The following is a 9,605-nucleotide window of genomic DNA, read 5'->3' as shown; positions in this document are numbered from 1 at the left end:
GGCAGGATCAATGTGTTGGCACAACTCTTTCTTAAATCAGGGTTCTTGTTTTTGGTTTTTCTTTTTAAAATACGGATTCCCAAGCCCCCTCCTGGAGACTCTGATTCAGTAGGTGAGGGATAGGATTCTGGAAACTTCTTTTTAAAGTGAAGTATAGTTGATTTACGAGGTTGCGTTAGTTTCTCGTATACAGCAAATTGATTCAGTTATACATAGATATATTCTTTTTCATATTCTTTTCCATTATGTTTCATTATAGGATATTGAATATAGTTCCCTGTGCTCTACAATAGGATCTTGTTGTTTATCCATCTGGAAATTTTTTTTAAAGTTCTCTGGAAAATTCTAATCAAGTTACTTTTGAGTCAAGACATTTATTGATTCACTGATCGGTCCCCTTAATTTTTCATTCTTTCATCATATAGCAAAGTTTGCTCCTGCAATATAGGTATTGGGTACTAGGGACAGAAAGAAAAGAAAAGCACAAGCATTATAAAGGGAGAAAGTGATATGGGAGCTGCTCGTATTGTCTGGTGGGATTTGGGAGATTGCAATTACAAAAGGCTTTGCAGAAGCAGTGATTGAAAAGGTAACAAAGCTGAGTGGTAGGTCATCCACATTCTAGAGCCAGACTGCCTGGACTCAAAGACCAGCTCTACCATTCACCAACTTAGGATCTCTGCCGAGTTACTTAAACTTTCTGTGCCCCAATTTTCTCATCTTCCAAATGGAGAGAATCTTAGGACTTACCTCAGAGAGTTGTGAAAATTCAATGAGCTGATATAGGTAAAGGGCTTAGCACAGTGGTCTCAAGCTTTAGCAAGCATCAGAACCCCCTGGAAGTTTTGCTAAAACACGAGTCTCTGGGTCCCACTCCAAGTTTCCAAGCTGATAGATTGGGGGCGGGCCAAAGAATGTACATTTCTAACAATTTCCCCGGGGTGATGCCAATGTTGGTCCCGGGACAACTCTTCGAGAATACTTAGAATTATAGTAAACAGCGCTTGTTACTATTATTTTCAGTTGATCTTCAGCGGAAGAATTTGAGAGTGTCACGTAAAGGCACACGGGCAGAGGGAACGGCCGGTGCATAGCCCGGAAGGTTAAAAGCAGAGGGCATGCACCAGGAGCAGAGAGAAACAGGCTGGCGGAGAGATGCACGGCGCTGTGGCCTCCAGACTCTGAAGAACCTGGCCCCATGTAACTATAGATATTAACCGAGAGTAACCAGAGAGTCTATTATCAGCCATTAGCACCTTAGCACACATTAATTTATCAGAGTAGTCTGTCACTTTGTCAAACCCTGGAGGAATCGGACTCACGCTTGGCAAATTAGGATGACCCTGAAAGATTCGTCCTCCTTTGGAAAATCAACACACGCCAGTGAGTCCCAGGCATCTTTGAGGGTGCTCACTTGTCCCTGTGGGGGAACCTGCCTCACCAGGGGGCTTGTGGATCTGTGATCATACCTAGTATCAACCTCCTGGCATCTGTACACTCGTACTCCTGATATCCCAAACCATCTTGCTTTTACTTGCAGACTTAAAAAGATACGATAACCTTGGAAGGCTTATAATATCGTATTTATCTGTCTATCTGTGAATATTTTCCACAATGAACAACAAAAAACTCATTTATAGACACATTTTCCACTCCATGGCCTGTCAAAAGAGCTAAAAACAAAACACAACCCGTCCATCTTTTTGTGTGTGTGATTTTTTTTTTTTTCCCTCTTGGGCAAACCAAGTTCTTCATGAGTTATAGTTTCACAGACCATTCCCGTACTGCAGCCCCTTGCCCGTTCTTGTTTCTATGAAGGAAACACAGATCAGCTTAGCTGCCCTGTGGCTCTTCGCGTGCATGTCATGCTACCTAACACTTTTATCTATACAACTTTACACACTCCAGACACTCCAAAGCCCAGTAAGAGTCAACAAGGGCAACGGTGGCTTTCATCCTGGCGTGGTGAGCATGGAGCCACGGTGAAAGCAGACTCGACTATTTTGGGCATGGCATGCTGTAACGAATGGAAAAAGAGAAATCAGAGACCAGCAGTTTTCCTCTGCTATCTGAACAATAACACGGATGTGTCATGCTGAAACGAAGAGAGATAGTTAGATGGAGGGAAACTCTTTTACTGCTGCAAGAAAATGAAAAGAGGAGGAGGTTGTGAGTGTAGAAGAATCATTTATAGGAGAAAATGCTCTGGTAGGGAAAGAGAGAGAAAACTCAAGTCTCAGTTTGCAACTGACGGCCTTTCGATTGCTCTTCAACTGTAGAATACTCTTGTAGGTGTAAAGTGTGTGTGTGTGTGTGTGTGTGTGTGTGTGTGTGTGTGTATGAAACAGAAAAAGAGACAGAGCCATATAACCTGTGCAGAAGGGCCCTGTACTTGATTTAATGCTCTGCTGTCATTTTCCTGAAATTCTTAATATTTTTTGATCCGGGGACCCTGGGTCCTCCAAATTATGTAGCGGGTTCCAGAGAGAAAGTTAGCTCTACTGAGTTAAGATGGTTGGAAAAGGGCATAATTTTTTTTTCATATTCTTAACTGCAAAAGACTATTCTTCAGCAAAAGTGTACCTCAACTTACCTGGTGAAACTTTTCTTCCTACTTCCTCTGCTACCCCTGTGCTCTGTTCACATGAAGTCCTCATAGCTTCCAACATAGGCATGGCCATTGGACTTCTCTTGCCTTAGAGCAGAACTCAGCAAACTTTTTCCGGAAGGAGCCAGATAGCAAGTGTTTTCAGCTTTACGGGTCTTGAGGTCTCTGTTGCAACCGCAACTGCTAAAACAGTCATAGAAAATACATAAATAAAGGAGTGTGACTGTGTCCCAGTAAAACTTGATTGGCAAAACCACGTGGGGGCTGGGTTTGGCCTGGGGGCCATAATCTCAGGACCTCTACCTTAGAGCATTCTTTTCTTTTGAGGATGACGATGATGATGATGATAACGACGATGATGGCTAAAATGGATTGAGGCCAGACATCGGGTCAAACGCTTTACAAACCTTACGGTATTTAATTTTCACAACAATGTAGGGTATGATTACCATTATCTCGACTTGACAGATGAGAAAACTGGCATTGAGAGGAGTAGGGTGATTGATTTATTCAAGGATATCCAGCTAGTAAAAAGAGGAGGTGAGATTCAAACTTGAGACCCTGTGCTAAGCCCCAGGGTTCCCAGCCCTTCACTTCTCATACCTGGGGCACCTGACTCTTGCCTGAAATTCAGCCCCGTCCTGGTCTCTAGAACTGATCAACACTTTAAGTGAGAAGGACGTTGTAAAGAGCTTCAGCCTCGTTGATACAACCCACTATCAAGCTGTCCTTACAGTCTCCCGAGCCTCTTGGTTTCCAAGGACCAGTCCCCACCTTAGGATCCTGATGATGGGGTCTCTGTCTTGTCCTGGATTCCATTTCTTCAAGCTTTTTTTGTTTAAGATAAGCCAGGTTCTCTATGTGAGATTTCTTGATGACAACAATGTGCTTGGACAGTTTTTTTTTTGTCTGCTGTGGTGTTATTTTGAGACCACAAGGGCCTTTTGGACTGGACTTGCCCAGTGCTAGAGCCAATCTCTTCCCTCCTCTGCCCTCATTTCATATTCTCCCATCTTCATGCTTGGTCAACCTTTGCCCCTCTGTCTGCCTTGTGTTAACAGGGCCAAAGCTGACCTCTTCAGAGGTTGTGTGGTTCTCCCCACTTAAAAGGTCCACCACCTTCTTATTTTCCTCTCCAAATTCAATTAATTTTTGGAGCCCAGCCCAAATCTCCCCATCTCTATATCTTCCCACACCACTCCAGTACTTTGTACTCCAGTACAAAGTTCCTTTCTTTCAATGCCCGTCATCTAGCCCCATCTTTTATTTTTCTCTAGTTGTCTTGGGAGCTTAACACTTATTTCATTTTTCTTTCAAAAGCCCTTTGAAAGAACTCATTACTTTTGCTGATTTTCCACTTGTGGAAAATGTGGTAGACATTCTTAGGTACTGTGTATTATTGATGATTATTGGGGATTGTTGGTGGGCTGGTTATTGTGTGAGGTTGCCAAGATGAGGGGGGAATCATCTATCACAGGTACCTTATCTCACTAGGGAGGAAGGAAGAAGCAGCCCTGACAGCTATGATCTGCCAGGTGTGGTCAGTTTGGCCTTGATGTTCTCCCGTTGAATATACACAGTTTCACAAAATATCCTAGGACCACGAGGGATCAAGATAAAAGCAAGATCTTCTGCACTCAAGCTAAACAGAGACAAACATGTGAACATTGTCCAAACTCCGAAAATGATCACATTCCCCTATTCTGACTAATATGAGCGATGGCTGCTTCTTGACCAATGATACCAGCGATAGCCTTACTTCATTCTTCCCACCTTACAGATAAGATTTATTAATATACCCAAGGAAAACAGTACCCCTGCTTTTTAATAGCATCCAATCTAGAGCAAAGTACGGCTTCCTTAAACCCTCCCCCAGATCACTTAAGACAAGTCCAAACCCTGTAAGTCCTTCCTAATGTTTAACTGCCATGCCCCACCATCTCCATGGTGTGCATCCTCCCTCACTGCAAAGAGCAATAAACCCAACTTGTTTAATTACAGGTGTGTTCTTAATGGTCTTTGGCGGGCTGACGCTGACACCAGAGATTCCTTGAGCTGTAAGAAACACACTCGGTCATCTTGACTTTATTTTTTCCAGGGAGTGTGTGTGTTCTCCCCCACCCAAGAATATCGCTCAAGTCATTGAGAGCAACAAAATCCTTTGCTATAGGATCACTTTCTCTGTTCCCTGCTTTGATGAGCCCTTTCCACCTCTCCATCCTACTCTAAAGGCTGCCAAGAAAAGAAAACAGATTAATTTAGAATGCTCTGAGAAGTGTTTCTTCCCTTCTATCCACTTCCATTTCCATGACATGAGAAACTATAAACCCAGAATGACATATATGATAGCCTCCACTTTCAGACCAGATCTGTCCTGCTCCAGTTTAATTTAAAATCCAGCCCATTTTTATTTTTGCTACTGTAAAGCATGGACTGCTATATAAAGGAACATGTATCTTGCTTACATGGCATTACAACTAATCTAAATCTATAAGGAATAGCCTGACATTGAGATGGGCTACAAAGTACTTTTCTAGTAATAAATGTGGCACCAGATGAGCGAGCTTGATGCAGGAGAAAGAAGGGTTATTTGATTGAGACTGAGAAGACTGGAATTTCAGTTGCAGTGTTACACAAACCATCACTTTGACCTCAGGAAAGCCATATTCTGTGAGCCTAAATTCCTTACCAATGGTTAAACATTGATTGAAAGCATACTCCATGCCAGGTAGTAGGATAAGTTGCTTGGGCCATCCGTGAGGTCATTTGCAAACAATGTAATGTGACAGGCGTAATAAAGGGACATGTGAAAAAGAACTCCAGGAGCCCTGAGGAGGAAGGCCTGACTCACCCTCCACGGTCCCTGAAAGTGACAGCATTTTCCTACACACAAAAGACCCCAAGGTCTTGAACCAGGCTACTTGGGTTTCACTCTAGCTCAACTTACCAGGGTTAGGCAATCTATCTGTGCTTTGGTTTCCTTACCTATTAAATGGAAATAATAGTTGTACTTATCTCATAGGGTATTATGAAGATTACATTAATGTACAAATACGAACTGCAGAGTGATTGGTACTCAGTAACCACTCAAGAACATATTTAATGTTACTGTTTTTGTTATTAGTAGTGATATGTAATCTTCAAATTTCCTCATAAATCCAAACCCCTATAATCTCTCCTAGTGCAGAAGCCAAGAGTCTGAAGTCCTCTCTTTGAAAAAAATACAAGCATGTATCTTTGGAAAACATGAAATGCTTCCAGGGTCACAAGTGACAAAGAATAAGTTGAGTCTGGACTCTCTGGTACCAGCGAGTAAGAAAACACTCAGTTACGGCGATGTGCCAAGGGACACAGAAGTCAGCTTGAAGGGGCTCCCACTGGCCAAATGTGGGGGGATGAGCATCAAAATAAGTAATGATAGTAACAGATTATGACCCATTAAATAAACTAGGAGTCTGTGAGCACACATTTATATTACTAAATAGTTAAATGAGGAGAAGAAAAACTTTTCCTTTCAGTAGAAGGCTAACTAATGCAAAAGAAATGATAGAAGTAGAAAAGCATGAGTGTGACAAGTCAATATGACGTGCCATACATAGGTGGCAATGAGAACACAGCACCACTTTGGTGATGTTCTGGAGTACGCCTTATAACCTCAGTGTAAGGAGACATCAAACCCAGATAGAGGTACATTCTACACAATGACTAGCAAGTGAACTCAAAGCTGTCAAGGTCATTGTTTCAGACTGAAGGAGATTAAAGAAACATGCCAACTGGGTGAAAAGCACTATCCTCTCTTGGATCCTTTTATAAAACGGGTCTGACAAAGGGTGTATAAGAGTTCTTTGTATTACCCTTGCCAATTTTCTGTACGTTTGAAATTGTTTCAAAACAAAAGAAAAAAAAAGTACAGCTATCAGGAATACTATGTAGCTATAAAAAATAATGTTGTTGACACGAAAAGCATAAGCAACAACCATAACAAAAATAGATAAATTGGACTTCGTCAAAATTCAAAACTTTTATACTTCATAGTGAGGACACTCTCAAGAAAAAGACAACTCACAGAATGGGAGAAGGTATTCGCGAATCGTGTATCTGACAACGGATTCGTATCCAGAATATATAAAGGACTCTGACACTCCACACACACAGACACACACACACACACAGACACACACACACACACACACACAAAGAAAAACAACCCAATTAAAACATGGGCAAAGGTCAAAAAAAAGGAGAAATACTTTGGCATAACTTTAATAAAATATGTACATAATCTATGTGAGGAAAACTATAAAGCTCTGGTGAAAGAAATCAGAAAAACTAGATAAATGGAGAGATATGCCATGTCTGTAGATAATAAGACTAAGTATGGAAAGATGTCAGTTCTTCCCAACTTGATCTTTAGATTCAATGCAATCCCAATCAAAATCCCAGCAAGTTATTTTGTGATATTGACAAACTGATTCTAAAGTTTATATGAAGCGGCAAAAAGACCAGAATAGCCAACACAATTTTAAAGGAGAAGAACAAAATCAGAGGATTGACACTACCTGATTTCAAGACTTACTGTAAAGCTACAGTAATCAAGGCAGTGTGATATTGGTGAATGAACAGATAAATAGATAAATGGAATAGAATAGATAGTCCATAAATAGACCCAGATAGATATGTATAGTCAACTGATCTTTGACAAAGGAGCAAAGGCAAAACAATGGAGAAAAGATTGTCTTTTCAACGAATGGTGCTGGAACAACTGGATATCCACATGCAAAAAATAAAAAATAAATAGAATAATCTAGATACTGAACTTATACACGTTACGAAAATTAACTCAAAATAGACCATAGACCTAAACATAAAATGCAAAACTATAAAATTCCTAGGAGATAATATAGAAGAAAACCTAGATGACTTTTGGTATGATGAAGGCTCTTTAGATAAAACACCAAAGGCACAATCCATGAAATAAATCCATAAGCTGGACTTCATTAAAATTAAAAACTTTTGCTGAGCAAAAGACACTGTCAATGGGATGAGAAGACAAGCCACAGAGTTGGAGAAATTATTTACAAAATACATATCTGATATAGGACTGTTGTTCAAAATATAAAAGAACTCTTAAAACTGAAAGGAATCATAAGAACAATAAGAAAACAAACAACCCAGTTAGGAAACGGGTGAAAAATCTGAACAGACACCTCACCAAAGAAGATCTATGGATGGCAAATAGGCGTATGAAAAAATGTTCCACATCTTATGTCATTAGGAAGCTGTAAATAAAAGCAATAATGAGATACCACTACATGCCTATTAGAATGGCAAAATTCCAAAATACTTACAATCCCAAACGCTGGTGAGGATGTGAAGCAACAGGAAATCTCATTCATTGCTGGCAGGGATGCAAACTGGTATAGCCACTTTGGAAGACAGTATTTGGTGGTTTCTTACAAAACATATTCTTATAATATGATCCAGCAATCACACTCCTCAGTATTTACCCAAGTGAGTTGAAACTTATGTTCACGCAGAACACATGGAGGAAACTTAGTTGCATATTGCTAAAGGAAAGAAGCCAATCTGAAAATTCTATACAGTATGCTGTATGATTCGTATCATATGACATTCTGAAAAAGGCAAAACTATGGAGATGGTTGAAAATGTCAGTGGTTGCCAAGGTTAAAAATGTCAGTGGTTGCCAAGGGTTAGCGGAGAGGTAAGGATGAATAGGAGGGGCAGGGAGGATATTTAAGGCAGTGAAACTGTCATGTGAGAGACTATAATGGTGGATATGTCATTATATATTTGTCAAAACTCAAAGAATGTACAACACCTAAAAGTGACCCCTAGTGTAAACTCTGGACTTTGGTTGATAATTATGTGTCCATGTCAGTTCATCTTTTGTAACAAATGCACCACTCTGGTGGGGGATGTTGATGATGGGGGAGGCTGTGCTTGTGTGGGGCAGGGGGTATATGAGGAATCTCTTTACCTTCCACTCAATGTTGCTGTGAACCTTAAACTGAAAAAAAAAAAGTCTATTAAGAAAATAAGAAAACCTGTATCTGAGTGGTAAGAAAATGACCATGTTCACTTTTGTGACAGCTAACATATATTGAGTGCTACTGTGTGCCAGGCATTGGGCTAAGTGCTTTACATGTATTACTTCATTGAATTCTCACATTAAATCTTGTGTTTTTCCAACTTTGCAAAATTTCTACAATAAATCTATTATTTCTGTACCCAGAAAATTTTATTTGTAAACATATATGTACATAATAGATCCTATTAAGGTGAAGGTCTTCAGGTTGGTGAAGATTCTAGGAACTACTTACTGTGAAATTTTGTTCAAAGGATTGAGGATATTTTACTTGGAAGTGGGGGCTTAGAGTGAGTGATGATGGCTATCTTCACATATTTGAAAGACAGTCAGTTGGAAAAGGAATTGGACACTGTCTTCATCGCTTCAAAAAGTGAGCTAGAGTGAAAATCCTAGGAAAGTAATTTTGGGCTTAACATAAGGATGGTCTTCCAAACAATTCTATCCAAAAAAGTAATTCATCTAATCAGTGAATATATATGGATTTGTGCATCTAGAAGTTTGGAAGAGTAGGAGTCCGAGGTCATTTTCAACTCTGAAATTCTGTCTTTATTTATATTTCATGCAGATTAATCAGAGAGAAGAGCCAAGGTCTACCTTTTCTGTTTTGTTTTGTTTTTCAAAGAGGATGCAATTCTGTGTCAGCCTTGGAAAAAACAATGTGGTGCCTGGGTGAGCAAAGAATAGTTGTGAAACTTACAAGTTGCTTCGATGCAATTTTAACATTGTTATCAGGAAGCAAAAGGGCATAAAAAGCACAAGGAAAAAGGCCTATTTATGTAGCATTTAGAAAGATGACAGAACGCAAAGCTGATTTATATCTTATTCATTCCCTCCCTCAGGCTGGCACACACACACCCGCCCCTCCCCCCCCCCCCCCCCCCCCCCCCT

The sequence above is a fragment of the Neophocaena asiaeorientalis genome, unplaced genomic scaffold, assembly GCF_003031525.2.
Source record: "Neophocaena asiaeorientalis asiaeorientalis breed wild unplaced genomic scaffold, Neophocaena_asiaeorientalis_V1.1 scaffold46, whole genome shotgun sequence".
Classification (NCBI taxonomy): domain Eukaryota; kingdom Metazoa; phylum Chordata; class Mammalia; order Artiodactyla; family Phocoenidae; genus Neophocaena; species Neophocaena asiaeorientalis.
The sequence above is the reverse complement of the archived record's forward strand: the minus strand, read 5'-3'. Positions refer to the sequence as shown.